Here is a 25,329-nt window from a genome sequence, read left to right as displayed (position 1 = left end):
TTCATTTAGTTTTGACAATCACGTAGGAAGAAGGACTTGTCAATGGGAAACCAGGGATCCAAAAAGGAAAGCCACCAACTCAGGCTTAAACAATTTGCAAGGGGTAAAAAGTCAGAATTCATACCCAAGTCCCTTTATTCTTATCCAACATTATGATCTCTTGCTACATATAGTTATTATTCTCTATACTTCTTAATGGCCAGGATTGTGTTAGTCCATACTTCCTATATCCCAGTGTGTGTTAAACTAATTGATGCTCGATAAATAATTATTAAGTAAGGACCCCCAGTGCTTGTGGCTCACACCTGAAATCTTAGCTAGGCAGGAGGCTGAGATCTAAGAATCACAGTTCAAAGCCAGCCTGGACAGTAAAGTCCATGAAACTCTTATCTCTAATTAACCAGCAAAAGCCAGAAATGGAGATGTGACTCAAGTGATAGAGCATCAGCCTTAAGCAAATCAACCAAGAGAGATGGTTAAGCCTGAGTTCAAGCCCTAGTAACTACACACACACACACACACACACACACACACACACGCACACACGCACGCACACACACACACACACATTTGTTAAATGTATAAATTGATCAGAACATCCATACACTCTTTTGTATATTAATATCCCAAGTAGCCATACACATAGTTGCAAAAATATCAACAAAGAACATAAAGGTGCAACAAAGTTTAAATCTCCTTCCTAGACACTCATTTCCCTTCCTCCATGATTACCAGATTCTCTGGTAAACTTCCAAGATATATAGCTACCCTATGCATGCGTATGTAAGTGCACATGCATATCCTAATGCATGTGTATGTAATAGAAACCGTCTGACAAGTTGACTGCATGCATTCTGTATGTCGCGGGAATATTCAAATGCACATTCACACCCATGCATTATCCACCATGAGAATCATGACTGTTGCATGCTGGGATAATGAATTGAATTTGCTGGCATCATTAGATGACCCAGAATCAAAGGGCAGAAAAAGAGAGAGAGAGAGAGAGAGAGAGAGAGAGAGAGAGAGAGAGAGAGAGAGAGAGAGAGAGAGAGAGAGAGAGAGAGAGAGAGAGAGACTTGAGATGGTCTGCTTCAGCTTGCCTGTGTTCCAAATGGAGAAACTGAGGCCAATTTGGTGAGACTGGTGGTTGAATAAACATCCCTAAATTCATATCAGGAGCTCATTTAATTTAGATCAGGACAAAGCAGACACCTGGAATCCTTGGCAGGCCTCCTTGGCCAGGACTCCTTTCTGCTTGGCAAGACTCTAAGCCATTCCAGCCAGCTCCCAGCAGGACAGCCCTTGCTTGGGCCTTGTTAATGGCAAGTCCCCACCCCTCTCCAGGCAGGCTGGGGTGAAAGAGATTATGTAAATTGCTTGGTCATCAGGAAAGAGAGCCTGAGCCCTTGAAGTGCAGGTTGATTCACACGGTCCCAGAAGATTGCATTAGCATTGAGCTCTGAGCTCAAAGAGCCAGGAACAGCATCCAACTGCGAACGTGGGGCTGAGGGCACAGGCCTCACACATAGTCTCTCGGCTGCTTCCAACCTGGGATCTGCTCCTTCCCCAGCTGACCTGTGCCATCCCCTCTGATGGGCAGGAAGGACCCAAATCAGGTGAATGGGATTAGGAGGCGTTGCTCAATGGGTAGAGCACTAGCCAATGAGAGAAAGCATAGGTACTGCGTTACAGTCCCTAAAGAAAATGAAGAAAAGAAAATAGAGGGCAAAACAGGAGAGAAAATAGGTTCTGTTGGGATAAATATCTTTCAGATTACACACACACACACACACACACACACACACACACCATTGCTACACACTCATTTTGAACTACACAACATTACTGTTTAACCTACTCCCAATTCTTCACCTCACCTTTTCTTGCCATGTTCCTAAGACTCCACCTTTCTCCAGGAATCTTCCCTGCCAGTCCAGCTTCACAGTTGCCTCTTGCTGTCTTTGAACAAAGCAATTACATCTGCTAACCCCCACCCCCCTTGGCCTGATGAACAAGAGCATCCAAAATTAGGAGAAGCCCAGAACATCCACGTTGAGCATGCATCACAGATGTCACACACCCAGCCACTGTGTGTTACCTGGTAGATGTGGGGTAGGATAGTGAAGGAGAGTTGGGTGTACCCATGGCTCAAACGTGACTTGGAATCCTACCTCTGTTGCTCGCTAGTTCCACATCCTGGCAAGTTGTTTGGCTTTCAAGGGGGTCATTCTAAAACAGGGGGCATCAAGACCTTCCTAGGGCCTGTGAAGAGCACTGGAATGTGAGCACTCCATTCTACTCTGTTCTCTCTGACAAATGCCAAGCCCCTCACATGGTGCCTGGCCCGTGGAGAGAACTAGGTAATATGTACTGAATGAATAAAAGCAGTACTGATAAAGGCAGTTGCTAGTGGCTCAGCCTGTTTCCCTGTTCATGGGCCAGCAGCTCCTTCCTCTATGTGGCCATGGTGAGAAGTATGTCCCTGGGGACACTGCCTCCAGAAGGACTGATAGTTCTCAAAGGACTCTGGGTACTTCATTTGAGAGTAGGTTCTCATAAAGTAAGGCCACCCCACACCCCCATACTCCGGGTCTGTTCCATATTGGACCATTTGCCTTTCTATTTCTTTGCTCTATTCACTAAGAGAGTAAAAGCCTTCACCAATGGCCAAATATACAGGGCCACCCAATCTTGGACTTTCAACCCGCAAAACCATGAGCTAAATGAACCAACTTTCTTTCTTTCTTGCTCTCTTTCTTTTTTCTCTCTTTTAGTCTCTCCTTCCCTTCCCTTCCCTTCCTTCCTTCCTTTCTTCCTTCCTTCCTCTCTCCTTCCTTCCTTCTTTCCTTCCTTCCTTCCTGTCTTTCTTTTTTCTTTCTCTCTTTCTTTCTTTCCTTCATTTTTTTTCTACCATTCCTGTGGGGGGGGCTGTATCTTCAAATCTTCTGCCTCTATGTCAAGACTTCTCTCTCTCTCTCTCTCTCTCTCTCTCTCTCTCTCTCTCTCTCTCTCTCTCTCTCTCTCTCTCTCTCTCTCTCTTTCTCTCTGTCTCTCTTCCCTCACCCCAATTGGGGCTTGAATTCAGGGCTTCATGCTCTCACTCAGTTTTTTCCCTCAAGCCTGGTGCTCAACACCATGAGCAAATCTTCTACTTCCAGCTTTTTGCTGGTTCATTGGACATAAGAGTCTCACAGACTTTCCTGCCCAGGCTGGCTTTGAGCCACAGTCCTCAGTTCACAGCCTTCTGAGTAGGTAGGATTCCAAGGCATGATGCAAAATCTCTTTGCCCATGTAAGGTAACCCTTACAGCTCTAAGTAATTACAATGTGAATATCTTTGAATATTTACACACACACACACACACACACACACACACACACACACACACACACACACACACGCACACACACACAGATCTGGGCACCAGTTCACAATCTCCGCAATCAGCCTTAGCTGTGAAGTAGAAAGTGGATGAAAGTTGGAGGCTGGTGAATGAAGTCTGTCCCAGAGAAAAAGGACTCTGCACGTGGTGTCTTCCATTTCAAGAACCACTCCAGCCCATACCCCATTGCCTCCTTCCTGACCCTGTGTCACTGACGATGATCCTGAGGCTGTCCAGTGACCCATTGTTATTAGTTAATGAAACATCTTGGGGCTAACCCCACAGTCAGCAGCAGGGATAAAGAGAGAGGATGGAGCAGGAGGAGGGCTGGGGTGCAATGTACAATCCACAAATCCATGGAGGCTCTGTCCTCAAGCACCTATTGCACAAACATTTACTGTACATTTAATGTGTGCCAGGAACTGTTACAGGGATGATCCCGGCCTTCAGGGAACTTACAGGTGAAGGAGGTAGACAGATGAGATGGGGGGGAGGGAGAGGGAGAGAGAGAGGGAGAGGAAGAAGGAGGTGGAGTGGGAGAGAGAGAGGGAGAGGGAGAGGAAAAGGGAGAAATGGATTGATGGGTAGATAATAATGGACAATAAATGATAGATAGATAAATAGATGGATGGATAGATAGATATAGACAATGGACAGAGAAATGGTGGAAAGATGGATATATGATTGATAGATAATTAAATAATTAAATGGATGGATGGATAGATAATAGATGGATGATAAATGGTAGATAATTGAATGAATGAGGGAATGTATAGATAATTGGCTTATGGATGATAAATGATAAGTAAATGAATGGATGAATGATAGATAATAGATGGAAAATAGTTAAATGAATAGATGGATAGATAATAGGTAAATGGATGATAAATGATAGATAATGAAATGAATAGATGGATGGATAGATAATAAATGGATGTATGACAAAAGATTGAGAGAAATAATGAATGGATATGATTGATAGACAAGGAAATGAATGGATTGATGGATAGATAATAGATGGGTGGATAATAAATGATAGAGAGAAATGGTAAATAGAAATAAGATAGAGAAGTAAATGGATGGATAGATAATAGATGGATGATAAAAGATAAATAATTAAATGAATGGTTGTATGGGTAGACAGATAATATATGAATGGAAGATAAATGATAGAGATACAGAGAGACACACATGCAGCCTGACAGACAGACAGATAGGCTGTGGATCCATCTTGACAGACACTCCCAGGATGTGGGCAGGGGAGCATCACAGCTAGCCTCTGTCATGGGAGCATGGAGGACAGCGTAGGAGGACCTGGTGGCTATCCAGAGGTGGGGTGGCTGTCCTGTCCTGACATGACTGAGCGCTGGGGGTCTGGGAAGGTTTTCTCAGCCAGAGAAGACACAAGTGCTGCGCTGCCCTGGCCCAGAAGCTCCCCGGAGACCACAGGGAGAGAGAGGCCAAATGGTGAAATGGGATGGGCTGGCCCGAGCTCCAATCTCAGCCTTCTCTCTCCCTGACTCTGGCTGGGTAGCTCCTCTGGGTGTCGGTTTCCTCCTGGGAGCAATCCGGGAGATGATTGGGAGGTCAGAGCTAGTGTCTGCTGGACCTCCAGATTCTGGCACATTGGTACACAGAATGAATCATGTCTGCCCATGTTTGGCCAGGTGGCTGACATAACAACCGTTTGGTGAATAAATTAAGTAACTCATTTGTTGAGGGGCAAATTCAGTGATGATCTGGCCAAGCTTCCATGCCACACATGAATGTGTCTGTCGAGTGCCCCCCTTCTCCGGGCCAGTGCCATGAGAATGAGCTCTGAAGCTGGAGTTGGAGAGGACAGACTTTGGTTCCAGACACAACTTGACCACTTGTGAGCTGTGGGCCCGGAGACACCCACGTCCTGTGACCTGGCCTGTGACTTCCTCTACATCTTCTCCAGGTTCCGTGATGTGCTCCGTGTCCCTGACTCCCTCCAAATCCTGTGATGTCCTCCATGTCCCCTGACTTTCTCCATGTCCCCTCCATGTTCTGTGACTCCCTCTATGTCCCCTCCAAGTCCCCTGATCCCTCCATGTACCTTCCATCTTCCCTGATTCCTCCAGGCCTTATCCGGACCCAGCTTGGCTGCATTCCCAGGAGGTCTCTGAGGGCTGAGGGAGACATTGATTTCTTTTTTTATTTTGTTTTATTTTTCTTTTTTTCCCCTTCTCAAACAGTTTAATAGCAAATAAAGGAAGGCACCATGCTTGGCAGATACAAAATGACTTTTTGTCCATGTGTCTCTGCAATTAAAACAGATTTAGGCTCCCCATTGGGACACACACACACACACACACACACACACACACACACACACACACACACACACACACACACACACACACACACACACACACACACACACACGAGGAAGGAGAATCTTTCCAAACACATGCTCCTTTGCTCCAAACTTGTAAACGTTGTTTTTTTTTTTTTTTAATCCACTACACAAACTTTGTAATTAGGTAAGAAAAGCAGCAAGGGCTCTTCCTGCCAATTAAAAAGACAAACACACACACACACACACACACACACACACACACACACACACACACACACACAAAATCAGCCAGGTGCATATGGCTCATGCCTGTAATCCTAGCTACTCAGGAGGCTGAGATCTGAAGCTCATGGTTCAAAGCCAGTCCAAACAAGAAAGTCCATGAGACTCTTATCTCCAATAAACCATGCAGAAAACTAGAAGTGGCACTGTGGCTCAAGTGGTAGAATGCTCACCTTGAGCTGAAGAGCTGAGGGACAGCACCCAGGCCCAGAGTTCAAGCCCCATGGCTGACAAAAAACAAAAACAAAAATCATTAAAGCAAACCTCATAATTTTCTTTGTTTTGTTTCTTGACCAAGGTTTTAGCTATGGATCCCCTGAGGATCTTTAGGGATTACAAGTGTGCCCCACCATGCTCAGCTTCATTTAACATTTTTTCCCCCATTTAACTTCATCACGAACTCAATGTCACTCTCTCCTTCCCAGTCATCAACTCAATGAAACTTCCAGAGCTTTTCCATGGGTGTACATGACCTCATTTAACTTCTCTGACCTGGGTTTCTTTAGGTAGATTTAACTCCGGGCTCCAGTGCTCTTCTGTGGTATAATATCCAAATGGAGCCCACTGCACTCCATCTTCTTGATACAGTATGAATAATGTTGCCTCCCTAGTACATTACTGTGAGGTCTGGCTCCAGAGCCCTCCTAACCAAACACACCCCAAAATTGAGATCCCTTCAGGGTCTTAGCGGAGCCCTTCCTCAAACTGCCCAGCAGTTTGAGTTGCCCCAGTTGAGTTTCCTGGCTCTGTGGCCCAATGATGGAAACTGTCTCTTTCTCCATCAGCTGGAGGAAGCCTCTGAAGGCTGAGCTTCCCATGGCCTCAAGTGAAGGTAGCAACAGGGTCTTAATTGTTCGACACAAACATGCCTCACCCCACAGATAGCTGGGCCCAGAGGATACATGTTTGAAAGAAAAGACCTTAGCCAGACACCAGTGGTGCATGCCTGTAGTCTTAGCTATCCAGGAGACTGAGATATGTAGATGGAGGTTCGAAGCCATCTCAGGCAGAAAAGTCCATGAGATTCTTATCTCCAATGAACCACCAGAAAGCTAGAAGTGGACTTTTTGGCTCAAGTGGTAGAGCACTAGGCTTGGGTGAAACAACTAAGGGACGGTGTCCGGGTCTTGAGTTCAAGTCCCAGTACTGGCAGACGGAAGGAAGGAAGAAAGGAAAAGGAAGGAAGGAAGGAAGGAAGGAAGGAAGGAAGGAAGGAAGGAAGGAAGGAAGGAAAGAAGGGAGGGAGGGAGGGAGGAAGGAAGGAAGGAAGCGAGGGAGGGAGGGAGGGAGGGAGGAAGAAGGAAACAAAGGAAGGAAATAAAGAAGAGAGGAAAGACAGAGGGAAACAAAGGAAATGAAAGAAGGAAGGAATTTGAAGAGAACCCTCTGAGCCTCTCTCATCTTTATATTTCACTTTAGCAAACTACGTTTATTTTATAATCCCCAAAATAAAAGACAACAGCAGGTTTCCCTTGAGAAGTCTTAGAGAAAGGTCCCTTTGCATCACCAACAGGTCTTTCTATCTCTGTCAGTCCATCCAGCCATCTCTGTCTGTCTGTCTGTCTGTATCTCTCGCACCCACACACCCCCACACTCACATATACACAACATATTCATCCCTACAATAGGTCATCTCGCCACCTGATCCACAGGACCTCAATCCTGAACCTCAATGGTGATGTAATGATTAAGGGTCAGGCTCGGAACCACCCTGCCCAGGGTGAGCACACCTCATCCTATCCAGGGAACCTCAGACCAAAGTCTGTAATCCCTCTCTGAGCTCCAGGTGCCTCACCCGTGAAAGGAGAATAGTTTGGAATTTCCAGGCCAAGGCCTTTGGTGAGGAGTCATTGCTATGACTGACCTACTGTGGTTATCATTATAATTTCCATAAGGAGGCCAGCCCTTAAACATGAGGTAGCCATCTTGACGCCACTGTGCCCATCACCTGATGCAATACAATCAGTGCTCAGCAAATACCGGTGTTTTTTCCCTCTTTATTTTACTCCTCTCTGTGGTGTCTGTCTTTGTGAGTGTATGTATACACATACGTGTGTGTTGGTATTGGGTTTGAATTCAGGACCTGGACACTTTCCCTTAGCTTTATTTTCTCAATACTGATTCTCTTCCCTTTGAGCCACAGCTCCACTTCTGGCTTTTTGGTGATGCATCAGAGTCTTGTGGATCTTTCTGTTCATGCTGGCTTTGAACTATGATCCTCAAATCTCAGCCTCTTGAGCAGCTAGGATTGCACGTATGAGCCACTGGTGCATAGCATACTTTTAGCTTTTTGCTGGTTAAGTGGAGATGTGTAGAGTTCTCTTCCTGGGCTGGCTTCGAACCTTAATCCTCAGATCTCAGCTTCCTGAATATCTAGGATGACAAGCAAGAGCCAGTGGCTCCTACAGTCATTTTGCTTTTGTTTCAGCAAATATGTGGACAATCACACATCAGACTTCTTGACACGTGGCTTTTTCTCCTTGTGTGATCGCTACCGCCTCCTCTGGACTTTGCCACACCTCACACATAGGTTATGAGCAGCTTCCTAAGTGCCAGGAACTGAGCCAACTGCCTTAGGCCTCTGCTGGGCCCTGGCTCCCCTCCACCAATTCTGAATCCTTTGAGGAGAAGAAGTTAAATCATGGAAAAATGCTTCTTTCAAACGCAGATGAGGGATTGGGAATGTGGCTTAGCTGTGGAGTGTTTGTCTAACAAGTATGAAGCTCTGGGTTTGATTCCTCAATATCATACCAACAGGGAAAAAAAAAAAAGCCAGATGTGGCACTGTTTCAAGCGGTAGAGTGCTAGTCTTGAACAAAAGAAGCTCAGGGACAGTGCCCAGGCCCTGAGTTCAAGCCCCAGGACTGGCAAAAAATAAAATAAAAATAAAATGCAAAGGACAGCTGGTCACCAATGGCTCAATTTGTAATCCAGGAAGCTGAGATTTGAGGATCATGGTTCAAATCCAGTCCAGGAAGGACAGTCTGTGAGATTTTATCCCCAATTAACCACCCAAAAGCAAAAAGTGGATCTGTGGCTCAAGCAGTAGAACATTCTTGGTCTTGAGCTCAGAGATAGTGCCTAGCGAGGAAGAGGAGGAGGAGGAGGAGGAAGAGGAGGAGGAGGAGGAGGAGGAGGAGGAGGAGGAGGAGGAGGAGGAGGAGGAGGAGGAGGAGGAAGAGGGGGAGGGGGAGGAAGAGGGGGAGGGGGAGGGGGAAGGGGAGGGGGAGGGGAGGGGGGAGGGGGAGAGGGGGGAGGAGGAGGAATAAAAAGAGCAGGTAACAGAGAAACCTGAGTCCCAGAGGGCTGAATACATTTGTGCAGACCTCCTGAGTGAAGAGGGAGGGGAGGTCCTGGGCCCCAGAGGCCCAGAGCAGCCCTGTTTTCTCCTGATGACAGAATGGGTGTGCTTAGGACCCCAACAGATCCTTCAAGCGTGGGACTAGATGTTCCTCCATTGATCCTACGGTGGAGGGTAACTTATGTCACACGGTGTGCTTTTCAGCAACCAAGGCCTTCCTCGAGGGTAAGCTTCATCCATTATAATGAAAGCCTTCGTTCTTTTTTTAAAATAAGTTTTTAATTGTGAAAATACTGTAGAGGGGTTAGAGTTACATGAGCAAGGTACTGAGTACATTTCTTATCAAGCATTGTTGCCTCCTCTTTTGTTTTTCCCCTACCATCCCTTCCCTCCCACCTCCACAACTACACGCCCCCTGCCCCACCCCACCTAAATTGTAAAGTTCATTTTTCAACATAGCATCTGGTACATCTCATTGTTGCAATGGGTCCACCTGTATCCCTATTTAAACAATTTGTTTCTTCCCTTCCCCTCCCCAAATTATACCGACATAAAATGCAGTGAAAACAGGGATTATACCATGGGGGAAGGCCATATAAAGCAACAAAAAAAATCACATATTACCTTATAAATACGTTAGAAACAATAGCAAGAAAGAAAAAAACATTTGTGTTCCTATCTTGGGGTTCATTTCACTTAACATCATGTTATCTGACCTTTTCTGCTTGTCGCAAATATATACTAGTTATTGCAAATAAGGGAAACCATGGGACCTATGTTTCTTTGGGCCTGGCTTACTTCACTTAATATAAAATTTTCCAACTCTTTCCATTTCCTAACAAATGGGGTGATGCCATTCTTTCTGATGGAGGCATAGAATTCCATTGTTCATTGTTCATTCACATTTTCTTGATTCATTCATCTATCGAGGGGCATCTGGGTTGGTTCCATATCTTAGCTATGGTAAACAATGCTGCAATAAACATAGTTGTGCTGGTAGCTTTAGTATGGTCTTGTTTGTGATCATTCGGGTAAATGCCCAAAAGTGGGATTGCTGGGTCTTAGAAGAGCTCTATGGGGAATCTTTTTTTTTTTTTTATTGTGAGAATACCATACAGAGGAGTTACAATTACATGGGTAAGATAACTAGTACATTTCTTATCAAGCATTGTTGCCTCCTCTTTGTTTCCCCTTCCCATCCCTTCCCATACTCCCCCCACCTCCCCCCACCCGATCCTTCCCCCCCACCAAAGTTGTAAAGTTCATTTTTCGACATAACAACTTGTACATCTCATTGTTGCAATGTATCCCTAGTTAAACGATTTGTTTTTGCCCTTCCCCTCCACAATTATACCAACATCAAATACAGTGAAAGCAGGGGTTATACCGTGGGAGAGGGACATACAAAACAACATAGAAATCATCTTATAAATATGTTAGAAACAATTGCATGAAAGAAAAAAAAACATTTAAATACTTATCTTGCGGTTCATTCCCCTATGGGGAATCTTTTGAGGAAACTCCATACTACTTTCCAAACTCAACTACTTTCCAAAGTAGTTGAACAAGTTTACACTCCCACCAACAATGCAGTAAGGTTCCCTTCTGGCCACATCCCCTCCAGCATCTGTTGTTATTAGAGTTCTTGATTATAGCCATTCTGAGGTGAAATCTTAATGTTGTTTTGATTTGCAGTTCTTTTATGGCTAGAGATGTTGAGCATTTCTTCATGTGTCTATTGGCCATTCTTATTTCCTCTTCAGATAAGTTTCTCTTTAAGTCTTTAGCCCACTTATTTATTGGACAGTTGTTTCTTTGAGGATTTGTTGTTGGGGGATTTAATTTTTTGAGTTCCAGGTATATTTTAGATATGAGACCGTTTTCCGTTGTATGGCTAGTGAAGATCTTCTCCCAATCCGTGGGCTTTCTATTGATCTTGCTAGCTATGTCCTTTGCCATGCAGAAGCTCTGCAGCTTCATGCAATCCCATTTGTCCAACCTTTCTTTGATTTATTGTTTGGTCTCTAGTATGAAAATTTTGGTCTGTGCCAAGGAGACCGAGGGTTTCTCTTATTCAATCCTATAATGTTGAAAGCCTTAATTCTAATAAGCACATTTGAGACGAAAGGCAGTAGAGCAACTTCCTGCTGGGTGAACTTGTGACCTGCTCCAGAAAAGGACAAGTTCAAGACTGAGCTGTCCACCAGACAGCCCACTGGCAGACACAGTCCAGAGTACAGGCAGCAGGGTGCCAGATGGAGCCAGGTGGGATGGGAGAGCTGTTATTGGAAAGATGGGGAAACAGAATCCTGCAGACAGGGACAGAGAACTATGGGTGAGAAGAACCCAGACCTCCAGTGCCTCTCAGCTTCCTGCCTCCCATTCATCAGCCTGGCTTTACCAAACAGTCACCATGGGGCCTTGGATAAATCTTTCCAAGCTCCAAATTTTTGTTCCCTAACATTGGAGGAATGATGTGAGAGCAATACTTCTCAGCCTTAACCTCACATCAAAAAAATCACCTTGGTGCTCAGCACTGATGGCTCATGTCTAGCTACTCTGAGATCTGAGGATCATGCTTCAAAGCCAGTCTGGAAAGGAAATCCTATGAGACTCTATCTCCAATGAACCACTAGAAAACCGGAAGTAGGTTGCTGTGGCTCCAAGTGATACAGCCCTCACCTTGAGCAAGAGAGCTCAGGGACAGTGCCCAGGCCCCAAGTTTAACCTCCATGACCAAAAAAAAAATCACCTTGGGAGACTGGCTGGTGACACATGCCTACATCTCAGCTAATTGAAAGGCAGAGACAGGAGGACAGAAGTGTGGCCAGCCAAAACAAAATTTAGTTATGCCCCATCTCCAAACAAGCTGGATATAGCCTATACCTGTAGTTCCAGCTACTCAGTTTTGCTACTGTTCACTCCTCTTTGTCCTCCTTTTATTCTCTCTCTCTTTCTCTAGGATGTATGTGAGTGTGGGCATGTATCTCTCTCTCTAGATACGTAAGTGTATGTGTATGGACATTCTGTGTGTGTGTATGTGTGTGTGTGACTGAATAATTGTATGTATTGGTTGTTCTGTTGTTTGAGATATAGTCACTCTGTGTAGCGCAGGACGGCCTCACACTCATGATCTTCCCAACTCAGCCTCTCCAATGTGCTAGCATTAGAGGCCTAAACCATCACACCCAGCCCTATCCCTGGATGTTAATGCCAGGGTTATGCATAAGATAGCAATTTCCATCTTCCCAGGCTATCTTTCTTTGCTGTCTTTGAGGAATCCAGTGACATGTTGATTGGGGAGGCCCACAAGGCACGGAACTGAGTGTAGTATCAACAACTCACCAGGGACCAATACTCTGTCCTCTGCTAACAACTTCAGGAGCTTGGGAGTAAAGTCAGGTACTAAATGATGTTGCATAATAGTGGTCCTCTAAGATTATAATTTCCTATTGCCTGGAAATGTCAGTCCTAGCACAATCCATTGTCCATGTGTTTATGGCTATGCTAATTACTGCCAGTCATATAAAAGTATGGGACATAGCTGGGAGCCAAGGGTTCACACCTGTCATCCTAGCTACTCAGGAGGCTGAGATCTGAGGATCATGGTGTGAAGCCAGGCTAGGAAGGAAAGTCCTTGAGACTCTTATTTCCAGTTAACTACCTAAAAAGCCAGAAGTAAAGCTGTGTTTCAAGCGGTAGAGTGCTAGCCTTGATCACAAGCTCAGGGACAGCGCCCAGGCCCTGAGTTTAAGTCCCAAGATCAATGAGTGTGTTTCACCCCTTCTGTACTTGAAATTTTCTTTATCTATTTCTCTGATAGGTTGTGATGCTGCTGGAGGGGTGGGGGGAGCTCATAGGATGCGAGCACATGTTGTCTGAATCTTCCAACTCTTAGAAACAGGAACCAAATAAATCATTGTTTATTGTAAGTTGCACAGAGTCAGGTATGTTGTTACAGCCACAGCAAGTAGATAATAAGTTGCTATGCTATAATAAATTATTATTTGCTGTACTATGGTTTTTGTTACTTTACAGTGTGTTCCTTCTATTTGTTAAGATGAAAAATTACTGGAAACCAGACCTAAAGACCAAGGGAATAGAATAGCCAGTAATGAAATCATGGCCATACAGTCATCTGACTGTATTCTTTGGATCAAAGAATTCAAAGTGTGCAATGGAGAGACAACAGTTTCTTCATGCCAGGAAAATTAAACATTCACAAGCATATGATCTTTATTTCTCACCTGTACTTGTTACAATTCAAAAAGATCAAGGATTGTATGTAAGGTCTGAAACTTAGGAATTACTACCGGAAAGAACAGGGAAAATACTAGAACGTATCAGCATTGGTAGTAAGTTCCTGAATACAACTCCAGTAGCTCCACCAATACAAATGAAGATGGACACATGGTATTCCATCAAGCTAAAAAGATAGGAGAAAATCTTTTGACATCTGACAAGAGATTAATAACCAGAATCTACAGGGAAGTCAAGGAACTGAAGTCTCAAAGAATCAACAACCCAATTAATAAATAGGTAAATGAACAGAACAGATACATGTTAAGACAAGTACAAATGGCCAATAAATACATGAAGAAATGTTCAAAATCCCTGATCATAAAGGAATGTGAATTGAAACAGCATTAAGATTTCATCTCACTCCAGTCAGAATGGCTGTAATTATGAACACGAGCAGTAGTAAATGTTTTTGAGGAAGTGGGGGGAAAAGGGGAGCCTCAGACACTGTGGGAATATAAACTAATGGAAGTCAGTATGGAGATTCCCCAAAGAAACTTAAAATGGAACTACCATCAGATCCAGCAATATCACTCATGGACATATATCTGAAGGGATATCAAGCAGGATATAATAGAGGTGCCTGCACATCCATGTTCACCACAGCACTGTTCACAATAGCCAAACGAGGCCAGATGCCCTACAACAGATGAATACATGAAAAATGTGGAATATATATTACATATATAATATAGTATATATAATAATATATACAATATACAATGCTATTATATTATCAAACATTATATATTATTGTTAATAACATGTACAAAATGTATAATTCCAGAACTATATATGTATAATATTTTTATTATATTTATATAATAGATATAATATAATATATAAAATATATTCATTATGTATAATATATTGTATAACTATATATTCATAATATATTACTCTATATAATTAACATATATTAAGTTTGTCCTATATTAACATATAATATAAAATCATAAGTTAATAAATATTATATAGTAAATAATTATATATTATTATATTAGTGGTAGTATTAAACCATAAAGGAGAGAGGAATTATGTTGGATTATGGGATGGGTGGATCTGTAACCTATCATATTAAGTGAAGTCAGCTGGATTCAGAAGGACAAAGGTCACATGCTTTCTCTCATATGTGAATACTAGACCTAAAATATAAGCATAAACACATGTAGAATCATATGTATGTATATACATAGTGTGTATCTATACCTAAACAATCTGATCAAGGCATGCTATATGCATGTATGAGATACCATGGCAAACTCCTTTGAATATTTAACATGTACTTTAACAAACATGAATATTAGGAAGTTGAAACACATCCTGTCTGGGGCCTAAGTGGTAGTGGGAGGTAGGCAGCTAAACGGAGAGGATGAAAGAAGGTAAAGATGGTCAAACGACTTTATGTGCATGCTAAGAGCTTTATCAGAGTGCTGAGACAAGTTTGGAAGGGGGAGGGGGAGGAGGGATTGATGGAGTGGCTGACTCTGATCAAGATCCATTGTATGTGTAAGTGGACGTGTTAAAAGGAAACACCCTTGCATAGCTAATTGATGCTAATTAAAAACCAGTAGCCTGCTTAGAAATAACAACAACAGCCTTGTGTACCTCCCATTTACCACATCTCTTAATTGCTTTGTGTACTGTCATGCTTGATTTAATCCTATGTTGTTTAATTCATCAAGATCCTAGAAGTGACAGGCTAACACTCTCTCTCTGTCTCTCTTTCTCTATATATATATTATGTGTGTGCATGTTTGTGTTATAATATAGGTTATATACACACACAAATATATGTGGTATATATAAATATATTTAATTATATAATATATAAATATAAGATAAATGTATGTTGTTTTATATACTATATACTGAATATATAATTAAATATATATGGTTTATATAAATAAATACCACATGGCCCAGGTGTACAAACTAGGTTTGTGTTAATCACATCACACTGCTCTCAGAACAAGGAATTGCACAACAGAACACACATCCAGAGTCCAGAGGAAGATGGTGGAGGAGAAGCTGGAGGCTACAGAAGTTCTCGCATAGAAAGCAGTTTTAGTGTTCCAGTGAACAGTCACTTAGGCTAGAGATTCACACACATCAAATGTGCCATTACAGTACAGAGAGTTTGGCTAGAGAAGGAAAATCTAGGCAGCTTGATCCAGGAGACAGATATGAGCACTTGCCCATAGCTGTGGCTGCAGCAGCTGTGGTAGGCGTGGCTGTTGTACCAACAGAGAAAGTCCAGGACAAAGGCGCTAGATGCAGCACGGCTTGCGAGCAGATTCTACTCACTACCAGCAAGAACTGACAAGGAGCAGAAATCTTCATCTATATATTGTATATACAATATTGCACACCAGGGACGGCCCAGGAACCAAGAGTCTGGCGTGAGTAGAACGCTGACATCCTCACTCCTTCTAGTAGAGCCACAGTGGGAAGGCAGCTCCTCCCCCAACACCAGAGAAGATCTCCATCTTTGCTACTGACAAAAGCCGGCTAAGCAGCTAGCTCCAATCCAGGCCTTGGAAGAAAACAATTGGAGCTATTAGCAGGTTACAGGAACCTGACCTGACCTGCCAGGCTCAGCTCCACCCAAGGGAAAGTCACCCCACCCAGACAGAGGTAGCTCCAACCCTAGAGGAGTGACTTTCTTCACTGCGTAAACAGAGCCAGAGGCTGCCCTTCCCTACAGCAGCCAAGACCAACAATTGAAACTTAGTAAACATAAACCCTGAGAATGGCTCCAGGCTGGGCTCTGTGTCTTTGGAGCTAGCCTTTTAGGGAAAAGCTACTCTTTGCTGAAAGGCCTCAACCCTACCCAGAACCTAGCCTCATCACAGCATCTCCAAACTAGAGGAAACAGCCATATCCCTCTTTTGTGATACTCAAAGCAGATCTCCCTCCCATTGAACTAGCCTGGGAGGAGGATCACAAAGTCCTGGGTAAGGCAGAGCTGTCTTCCTGCTCAAACAAACCAGCTTAAGAAACCAATCAGGCCACAGGAAAACCAAACACCACAAGCAGACCAGAGACTCTGCCAAGAGACTGTTATGGACACAGGAGAGAGACAAGATCTTACTCCCCCCAACCCCCCCCCAAAAAACCCCAAAGAACTCTTTTTTTCTACCTATTTATTATTTTTAAAAAATTGTTTTCTATTTTTTTCTTTCATAATTTTTATTTTAAGAGTGTATATGTGTGTGCTTTTTAAAAAATCTCTTTTGACCTTTTGGTTCTTTTTTTCTTTTTCTTTTTTTCTTTTCTCTTTCTTTCTTTTTTGCATGCCTTAATTGCTGTTCTGCTCATCCCCAGATATATATCCACAGTTGATTATTACACCTTATCCCTCATTGTGTACATACTTAATCCAGAAACTTATTAGTCAATTCACAACCTCTTAGGCTTAACTTCTTTAATAGTATTATTGTTTCTTTATATCTATATAACTTTCAATTATTCCAATTTTAAGAATTTTTATTTTTTATTTTTTCATTTTTCCTTTTAACCGTTTCGTCTCTCAATATCATTTCTTTAAACTTATATAATTTTTAAGTGTTTCATTTTGTAAATTTAAATTTTGGTTTTTCCATTTTTTTCTTGTTTTTATTTTTTAATCTCTCTACTATCATTCTGTCCTATCCATTTTATGCTCTGAGATTAGGACTTGGTTAAATTTACTCTCCTTTTACCTCTCTACATCCCTCTAATCCTATTTTCCCCCACAATTCTCCCTAAACCTAATAATTTCTGGTTTGCTGAATCCCTCTTGGATGCTCTTAGCCCATTAATCCATAGTTGTTTGATATTGAATAGATTGGATCTGTTGAACTAGATTGTATCTGCAGCCATTTTAACTGCACAACTATAGGACTCTGGTTAATGCTTGCCTTAATATAATGTTCTAGCACAAAATTGGTACTACTTTTATACCAAATGGGCAGAATAAGTGGAGAAACACAAGAAAAATGACAAGTCCGGTATCTCAGCTCCCACTCAGGATAATCAGGTGATAGAACAATTAATGAATAATCTAGAGGAGAGTTCCCAAAAAGCTCTATAAACACTACTGGTAAACATGGTGAATGAAAAAATTGAAAACCTGCAAAGGATTTACTGCGAGTGTGATAGGGAGCAAAATGAGACAAACCAAAGATTAATACAGGAACTTCAGGAGCATGTTGAGGCTAACCAAAAATTACTACAGGAATCTCGTGGGCATGAGGAAGGGTCTCAAATATTAATACAGGAATTGTGTGAGCAGGATGAGAATAGACAAAGATCAATAGAGGTGTTTATGAATCCATAAACAGACAGCTGAAAGAATCCAGGGAGACCACAAAGGGAATGCTGAATGGAGCCTGTCAGAAGGAAAGAGAGTCCAAGGAAACAATAATTAATCAACTAAGTGATTTGAGAATAAACACTGAACACCAAATTAAGGAAGTAAAGAAGTTCATACAAGATCTAAAACAAAGCTCCAACAAAGAATTTGAAGCCATCAAAGCCAACCAATTAGAAGGAAAGGAAATAAAAAACAAAGTAGAAAGTCTTCACAGTAGGTTAGACCATGAAGAAGATCGAATCTCAGGGATTGAAGACAGTTAGAGAAAGAACATACAACTATCCAAAACAAATCCAAGAAATATGATAGATCTATTCAACATTTGGAAGACACCAACAGAAGGCCTAATCTGAGGATAATGGGTGTAGAGGAGCAACTAGATTAATGGTCTAGGAAATTTATTTAACAGGATCCTAGCAGAGGACATCCAAAACATGCAAAAAGATAGGCCTATTCAGATACAAGATGCTTTTAGAACCCCAAATAGACCAGACCAGAATAGGACATCCCACCGTCACATTATAATCCACACAGGATCAATTCAGACCAAGGAAAAGATCCTTAAATCTGTCAAGGAGAAAAGGTTCATCACCTATAAAGGGAAACCAATTAGAATTACCTCAGATTTCTCAGCAGAGATAATTAAAGCAAGAAGAGCCTGGAATGATGTATGCCATGCCCTAAAGACAAACAACTATCAACCAAGAATACTGTACCCAGCTAAACTCTCCTTCATAACAGAAGGTCAAATAAAAACCTTCCATAGCAAAGAAAAACTGAAACAATGTATCTCCACCAAACCGGCCCTACAAAAGATACTTAAAGATGTCCTACACATAGAAAACCAACAAGAGCACAATAAAGTCCAAGAAACCATACCCAAAACTGAGACTCCAAGAACCATAGGAAGAACCCAGCTGTCCCAGCCCCCAACAAGGTGGATAAGATGGCAGAAACTACCAAACACCTCTCAGTCCTAACTCTCAACATTAATGGACTAAACTCTCTAATTAAGTGACCTAGACTGTCTAGTTGGATTAAAAAGCAAGATTCTTCTATCTGCTGCCTTCAAGAGACGCACCTTGCCCATAAAAACAAACATTCTGAAAGGGAAAGGCTGGAATAAAATCTACCAAGCAGGGGCTGGGAAGGTGGCTCAGTGGTAGAGCGCTGGACTTGCATGCATGAGGCCCTGGGTTCGATTCCTCAGCACCACATAAACAAAAGAAAAAGGCCAGAAGTGGTGCTGTGGCTCAAGTGGTAGAGTGCTAGCCTTGAGCTGAAGAGCTGAGGGACAGCACCCAGGCCCAGAGCTCAGGCCCCATGACAGGACCCAAAAAGAAAGAAAAAAAAATCTACCAAGCAAACAGCCCCCATAAACAGGCGGGAGTTGCAATCCTAATATCAGCTAAAATAGATTTCAAATTAAAATTAGTGAGAAGAGATAAAGAAGGTCCCTACATACTAATTAAGGGATCTCTCCTTCAGGAAGATATTACAATTCTAAATATTTTTCAAAAAACAAATGAGCACTCAAATTCATCCAAGAAACACTACTTTCCCTCAAATCTCACATAGATCAAAAGACATTAATTGTTTTGGATGTTAACACAACACTATCTCCACTAGATAGATCAACTTGGCAAAAACTCAACAGAGAAATCTCAGATCTAAACAACTGCATTGACCAACTAGACTTAACAGACATCTACCGAATATTTCACCCAACAGCATCAGAATAAACGTTCTTTTCAGTAGCACATGGAACATTCTCCAAAATAGACCACATTTTAGGTCACAAAGCAAACTTGTCCAAATTCAGAAACATTGAAGTTATACCTTGCATTGTCTCAGACCATAAGGGAATAAAATTAGAACTCAACACCAAAAGCCACCAAAGAAAGTCCTATAACACATGGAGACTGAACAACAACAGTGGGTCATGGAATAGATTAGAAAGGAAATTCAAATGTTCATGATATTCCACAAAAATGAACACACAAATTACCAGCTCCTCTGGGACACAGCAAAGGTAGCACTCAGAGGCAAGTTTATAGCTTTGAGTTCCTACATCAACAAATTGGAGAGATGTGAAACCAACAATTTAATGAGACATCTGAACCTCCTTGAAAAAGAGCAGCAAGGTAAGCCCCAATCCAGTAGATGGAAGAAATCATTAAAATTAAATCAGAATTAAACGACTTAGAATCCAAAAAAAAAAACAAACCATAGAAAGAATCAACAAAACAAAGAGTTAGTTCTTTGAAAAAATTAACAAAATCGACAGACCCTTAGCAAATCTTATCAGAAAAAGAAGAGAACACATCCAAATAAACAAACTCAGAGATGAGAATGGAAACATCAGCACAAAACAACCAAGATCCAGAACATTATAAGGGAATACTTCTCAAATCTTTATGCTAATAAGTTTGAGAACTTAGAAGAAATGGACGATTTTCTAGCAAATATCGACATGCCAAAACTAAATCAAGATGAATTCAACCAATTTAACAGGCCCATATCAAGCGTTGAAACAGAAACAACAATAACAGACCTCCCATCTAAGAAAAGCCCAGGACCAGATGGATTTACTGTGGAATTCTACAAAGCCTTCAAAGCAGAACTCACACCAATATTCCTTCAACTCTTTAATGAAATTGAAAGAGAAAGTTCACTACCGAACTCTATGAACATCGATGCAAAACGTCTCAACAAAATTTTGGCCAATCGACTTCAACAATTCATCCAAAAAAGCATACACCACGATCAAACAAGATTCTTTTCAGGGATGCAAAGCTGGTTCAATATATGCAAATCAATTAATATAATTCATCCCATCAAAAAGAGCAAGGATAAGAACCACATGGTTATCTCAATAGATGCAGAAAAAGCATTTGACAAGATACAATGATGAAGGCTCTGGAAAAATTAGGAATCCAGGGAATATTCCTCAATACAATAAAGGCTGTATATGACCAACCTACAGCCAGCATTACACTTAAGGTGAAAAGCTAAAGCCATTTCCTCTAAACTCAGGAACGAGACACAGATGTACACTCTCTCCACTTCTCTTCAATTTAGTTTTAGAATGCCTAGCTACAGCAATAAGACAATATGCAAATATAAAGGAGATTCAAATAGGGAAAGATGAAGTAAAACTCTCCCTCTTTGCAGATGACATGATCTTGTATTTAAACATCCCACAGATTCCACTCCCAAATTACTTGAGCTGATTCAAAAGTTTGGCAATGTTGCAGGGTATAAAATTAACCCTCAAAAATCAATGGCTTTTCTGTATGCCAACAATGAGAAAAGTGTGGCTGAAATCAGGAAGGCAACTCCATTCATAATAGCCCCACAAAAAGGATAATACCTAGGAATTAACCAAAGAAGTGAAGGACCTCTATGATGAAAACTTTAAAAACCTGAAAAAGGAAATCAAAACAGAATTTAGAAAGTGGAAAAACCTCCCATGCTCCTGGATTGGAAGGATCAACATTGTAAAAATGGCAATACTTCCCAAGGCTATCTGAAAATTCAGTGCGATACTTATCAATATTCCAACCTCATTCTTCAAGGAAATAGAAGAGGCAATCCAAAAATTCATATGGAACAATAAAAGACTCCGAATAGAAAAAAATGATCCTTAACAGAAAGAACACTGCTGGAGGAATATCAATACCAAATTTCAAACTCTACTACAAAGCCATAGTAATCAAAACAGCTTTCGGACACAAGAAGAAACCTCAGGACCAATGGAATAGAATTGAAAACCCAGAAATGAACCCACAGACTTATAGTCACCTAGCCACCTAATCTTCGATAAAGGAGCTAAAAAAAGAGAATGGTAGAAAGACAGCCTCTTCAGTAAATGGTGCTAGAAATTGGTTAATCACTTGTAGAAAACTAAAGCTAGATCCTTATATATCACCCTGCACTAGAATCAACTCCAAATAGATCAAAGACCTCGAAGTCAAAGCAGACACCCTAAAAAGGTTGGAAGGAATAGGAGAAACTATAGGCCCCCTTGGCATAGCCCAAAATTTTCTTAATAAAGACACACAACAAATGAAAGAAATGTTGGACAAATGGGATTGCATGAAATTGCAGAGCTTCTGCATGGCAAAAGACATAGCTAGCAAGATCAATAGAAAGCTCACGGATTGGGAGAAGATCTTTACTAGCCATACAACAGACAACAGTCTCATATCTAAAATATACCTGGAACTCTAAAAATTAAATCCTCTACCCCAAGGTGGCTCAGTGGTAGAGCACTTGCCTTGCATGCCTGAAGTCCTGGGTTTGATTCCTCAGCACCACATAAAGAAAAAAGCCGGAAGTGGCACTGTGGCTCAAGTGGTAGAGCACTAACCTAGAGCTGAGGCACAGCGCCCAGCCCCAGAGTTCAGGCCCCATGACCGGACCCCCCCCAAAAAAAATAAATCCCCCAACAACAAATCCTCAAAGAAACAACTGCCCAATAAATAAGTGGGCTAAAGACAAAGAGAAATTTCTCTGAAGAGGAAAGAAGGATGGCCAATAGACATGTGAAGAAATGCTCAACCTCTCTAGCCATAAAAGAAATGCAAATCAAAACAACATTGAGATTTCACCTCACCCCAGTTAGAATGGCTATAATCAAGAACTCCAATAACAACAGATTCTGGAGGGGATGTGGACAGAAGGGAACTTTACTGCATTGTTGGTGGGAGTGTAAACTTGTTTAACTACTTTGGAAAGTAGTATGGAGGTTCCTCAAAAGACTCCACATAGAGTTCCCCTATGACCCAGTAATCCATTTTTAGGCATTTACCCAAATGATCACAAACAAGACCATACTAAGGCTACCAGCATAACTATGTTTATTGCAGCATTGTTTACCATAGCTAAGATATGGAACCAACCCAGATGCCCCTCAGTAGATGAATGGATTGAGAAAATGTGATACACACACACACACACACACACACACACACACACACACACACACACACACAATGGAATTCTGTGCCTCCATCAGAAAGAATGGCATCACCCCATTTGTTTGGAAATGGAAAGACTTTGAAAAAATTATATTAAGTGAAGTAATCCAGGCTCAAAGAAATATAGGTCCCATGGTTTCCCTTATTTGCAATAACTAGTATATATCTGAGACAAGAAGAAAAGGTCAGATAAGAAGATGTTAAGCAAAATGAATCCCAAGATAGGTACACAAGTGGTTTTTTTCTTTCTTACTATTGTTTCTAAGGTATTTATAAGGTACCGCGTGATTTTTTTTTTGTTGCTTTGTATGTTCCTCCCCCATGGTATAACCTCTGTTTTTCATGTTGGTATAATTTGGGGAGCGGAAAGGAAAAAACAAATCGTTTAAATAGGGATACAGGTTGACCCGTTGCAACAATGAGATGTACCAGATGCTATGTTGTAAAATGGACTTTACAATTTAGGTGGAGATTTGGGGGGGAATGTAGTTGTGGAGGTGGGAGGGAAGGGATGGTAGGGGAAAAACAAAGGAGGAGGCAACAATGCTTGGTAAGAAATGTACTCATTACCTTGCTCATGTGATTGTAACCCCTCTGTACAGTATTTTCACATTAAAAACTTATTTAAAAAAACACACATGCATCGTTAAGTGACACATAGCTATAGATCCTTCCTCTGTTCAGAATTCAGAGGAGACTTCATCCCTGGTTTGATGGCAGTCTTGGAGAAGACCCATGAATCCAAGCTTAGACCCCTGACCTACAGAAACTTTGAGATATTGAAAGACCCCCTCCCTAACCAACCAGGCCCTAAGCCTCCTTTTTTTAGGGGAACAAAGTTTTGTATTTAACCAAGCTATTTCTGGCTTCTGTAACATGCTTTGCTAAGAAAATTATATTACCACACTCCCCTTTTGATAACTAACCTCACCAGTTAATCAATAAGCCCACACCCTACTAATTAATCCCCCCCAAGGACCAGAGACACACAACTCGGCACGTACACCGGAGGACCCCATCAGAACAGTAATTGGCCAAGGCATATGATTTGTTTTAAAAGGATTGGCTGCCTGCGTGCAGACCTAGTTGTAACACTTTAAATTTACTGGCTGAAAAAGTGCGGGCTCTACTGTAACGGACTGAGGGGTCCCATAAAAGGACCATCCCCGGGACTGCTCGGGGCTCCCAGCCACTGACCCGAACCTTGCGGATCTCGAGGTCACGTGCACCTGGGAGCCTGGGCATGCCCAAATAAAACCCTCTTGCCTTTGCATCTGGTGTCGTCTGACTGGTGCTTGGGGCAGGGAGGTCCTGATTTGGGGGACACCCAAAGTCGGGGGTCTTTCAATATGACATGTGAGCTGTTTTAAACTGCCAAGTGTGTAGTTTTGAGGAGATACACACCAAGTCCTTCATCTCACCAAAGAAAGAATTCATGGGCAGAGGCACAGAGGGATATTTCACAGAGAAGATTTAAGCATAGCAAGTTCTTTCTTAAAGATGAAGTAATTATAAAGCAATAGAACACCCCCAAAGAAATCCAGTGTCAGGTAGCTTGACCAAATTGTCAATGCTGAGAGCCTCCAGTCTTAGGCATTTTTATGGATAAAGTTTACTGATTGATTATGCTAAGGATATGCACATCCTTGTGAAGATTTACCACACCAGTAGTAATCTTGTTACAGTGTGGTATAAATCCAAGTACCCAGTCCTTAACATCTAGCACTACTAGTACACAGTGTATCTCAGGTGACCCAAGATATTTGGCAAAGCACTGAAAATGCCATGACAGTCTTTGAAGCTCACATTTACCCAGCCATCTGCCCTTTCGTCCTCCTAGCCACAAGCTAAGAGCTCCACATTCACTGTCAGACCATCAAGCAAGGTTTGTACAGAAAGCTTTGGCTCTGGGAAGGGCAAGTGGGAAGTACTCAGCTATTATGATGATTACTGTGATCCAGCTTAATGAAGTCTCCCTGTCATTAATAACAGTTTGCAGAGTGTGAATTGTAATGGTTATTGATATGAATATTTCCTTTACCTTAGATGTGCCTGCCTAGTGCTCTAGGCAGAGGAAGGATCCATAATCATTACAAAGATGCCTAAAATGCCATAGCCTGCTGAGATGACCTTGGAATGACATTGCTCCTAGATGACAGCCTGCCCCTTGGCTCACTTATGAACTCAGCTTTTAAGCCTGTTCAGGTTTGTTGCTTAAAGCCACTGGGAGACAAGTTCTGCCTAGGATCAACTCCTGCTCTGTGTGTGTGTGTGTTTGTGTGTGTGTGTGTGTGTGTGTGTGTGTGTGTGTGTGTGTGTGTGTGTGTGTGTGTGTGTGTGTGTGTGTGTGTGTGTGTGTGTGTGTGTGTGTGTGTGTGTGTGTGTGTGTGTTGAAGTAAG

At 42.0% G+C, this 25,329-nt stretch overlaps 1 long non-coding RNA gene across 1 annotated transcript in view; it reads left to right on the top strand.

Annotated features, from left to right (window-relative positions):
• Nucleotides 1-25,092, top strand: part of LOC138824969 (uncharacterized) — a 116,846-nt gene extending 91,754 nt beyond the window's left edge. The window contains exon 3 of the long non-coding RNA XR_011371239.1: nucleotides 24,976-25,092. This is a non-coding gene — a long non-coding RNA (uncharacterized lncRNA). The remainder of the gene's footprint in view (nucleotides 1-24,975) is intronic.
• The last annotated feature ends 237 nt before the right edge of the window (nucleotides 25,093-25,329 follow it).

This window comes from Dipodomys merriami, unplaced genomic scaffold (assembly GCF_024711535.1).
Source record: "Dipodomys merriami isolate MVZ:Mamm:240054 unplaced genomic scaffold, mDipMer1.0.p SCAF_130, whole genome shotgun sequence".
NCBI lineage: Eukaryota > Metazoa > Chordata > Mammalia > Rodentia > Heteromyidae > Dipodomys > Dipodomys merriami.
The sequence above is the reverse complement of the archived record's forward strand: the minus strand, read 5'-3'. Positions and strand labels throughout refer to the sequence as shown.